The 2,059-nt window shown below is 39.6% G+C and overlaps 1 long non-coding RNA gene across 1 annotated transcript; it reads right to left on the bottom strand.

Moving 5' to 3' along the window:
• Positions 1 to 380: 380 nt before the first annotated feature.
• On the bottom strand, positions 381 to 2,017 carry LOC123964222. Its single transcript, XR_006823373.1, has 4 exons — positions 1,968 to 2,017; positions 1,628 to 1,715; positions 1,450 to 1,507; positions 381 to 809 (listed from the first exon to the last, which is right to left on the bottom strand). It is a non-coding gene; the product is annotated as an uncharacterized LOC123964222 (long non-coding RNA).
• Between the last annotated feature and the right edge of the window lie 42 nt (positions 2,018 to 2,059).

Here is a 2,059-nt window from a genome sequence, read left to right as displayed (position 1 = left end):
AACACGATTTATTCTTACACTGAAAAACTCTGACAGGGTGTGTTAAAGCACTAAATAACCTGTAGATTAATCATTACTGTGACACATGAAACGAGAGACACAACTTGTAATTCCAAAAACAGTACGGCTTCAGAAATTTACTTGCCGTGCTCGAAAACAGTTTTCCGAAGACGGCTGCGGGAATCAATGACAAAATCATGCAATATTTGGCAGCTCCATCAAGGGTTGCTCAAGGTTCTGTCACACTCGCTCTGAGAAAATTGACTTGTTACTTTCGCCCTGGTTTACCCCTACATTGAGTAAAATGTCATGATGCATTTATTCACTGTCTCTGTTTTGAACAGACTTTATTGGCTTTGTCAACCAGGACAGGTGCAAACCCAGAAGCTCATGAGGAATTTTCAAAAGTTATTTATTATGTTTATTATAAAACTTTAGTCCTCATATTATGTAATAAAACTAATATTTAACTCTACTGGAACTAATACGCTCACATTGTTTAAGCAGTAAGTTAAGACATTAAGTCACAGACAACCTGACCATCAGCTGATCTAAACAATAAATCACGTCTGAAACGTCGACATGATTCAGTTCAACCTGCCAACACCACCTTCTTCTAAACTTTCTGCTACATGCTGCTGCTGACTGCTGCTGCTGACTCCACCCTGCTGCTGCTACTGAAAACTGAAAAGGAAAACTTTTGGAGTTGAATGTAAATGGATCCACTTCCTCCACAGCCTCGCTCTCTACAGGGATATTTCAATGATGTCCTACTTTGTTTCCATGAGGTGAGTCTGGTTCAGCTGCATCTGAAGAAAATAACATGAAACTTGTGTAAAGTTAGAGTAGTAAATTTAACTGTAAATCTGAAGGCAGCTGTTGTATTGGATGCAGAGGCTCTAACCTGACTGTACCATGTCTTTGCTCTGTGTCTTATGTCTGTGACGGCCTTCAAGTCTGAGACGTTCTCATAGGAACTAACTGATAGCCTAAGTCTAACCTAAGTCTAACTGATGGGAGAGACGACAAAGGCTCAAACCTGCAATGCTCCGTATTTGTTTAGCGCCTTTCTAGTCTTTTCGACTACTCAAAGCACTTTTACATCTGCATTCACCAGTCACACACATTCACACTGTGCTCAAACAGAAACTAACATTCACACACATTCATACACTAACGGAACAGCTGCCAGGGGTTCAGTATCTTGCCCAGGGACACGGGGATTGAACCGCCGACCTTCCGATTAACAGGCAACCCGCTCTATCTCCACCCCACAGTTTCGAAAGTAAATTATTTGCTGAAATACTGTTATGACCAAATGCTTTACTGGTTTCTACTCAGCAAGTTGTATTTTAAATATAAATTCATTTCACACTTTCCAGAGCATTTATGAGCCAAGTTATTATAACTGTGATTTAGGGGACATTTTGTCAACAGGACCTCTCTCACCTCTATCGTCTCTACATGTTCATTTGGTTCAGAGGTGGAGCTCCGAGTTTTCTTCTTCCTGGATTGAGTCCAACAACAACAAATACAAATTTTAATTTTAATTTCAAAACACTAAAACTAAAGGAAGTTTGAAGAATAAAAGAGCGGTGACTGAACTGATGGATTGTGTTTGTTTTACCTCGTCCACAGATTCAGGAGAAGCAGAGGAATCAGCATCAAGACCACCAGAGTCAACCTGATGATATTCATTACTATTGTTGAATTCCCTAGAAATACAGACACCTTATTAGCAAGATTACATTAATAAATCACTTTCCCAGATGATACTGTCTGTTAATCAGTCAGTCAGTGTGATCCACTTCTCCCTGAGCACAACTACAGAAAAACAGACAGATTTTTTATTTAGTTTTTGTTGCTTGAGCAATGTGAGTGAGAACGTGTTGTTTTTTTCATATTAACATGTGAATCAGGTCTGGTCCAGTAAACATTTGTGTATGCAGGTGAATGCAAAAACTTACCTGCCACAACAATCAGATGTAAGGTGGAGTTAAGACGTCCTCTTCTGTTCTCTGCTTCACAGTAATAATTCCCACTGTGTTCAGCTCTGAAG

This window comes from Micropterus dolomieu, unplaced genomic scaffold, assembly GCF_021292245.1.
Source record: "Micropterus dolomieu isolate WLL.071019.BEF.003 ecotype Adirondacks unplaced genomic scaffold, ASM2129224v1 contig_1218, whole genome shotgun sequence".
In the NCBI taxonomy this organism is placed as follows: Eukaryota; Metazoa; Chordata; class Actinopteri; order Centrarchiformes; family Centrarchidae; genus Micropterus; species Micropterus dolomieu.
This window is presented reverse-complemented; position numbering and strand designations above follow the sequence as displayed.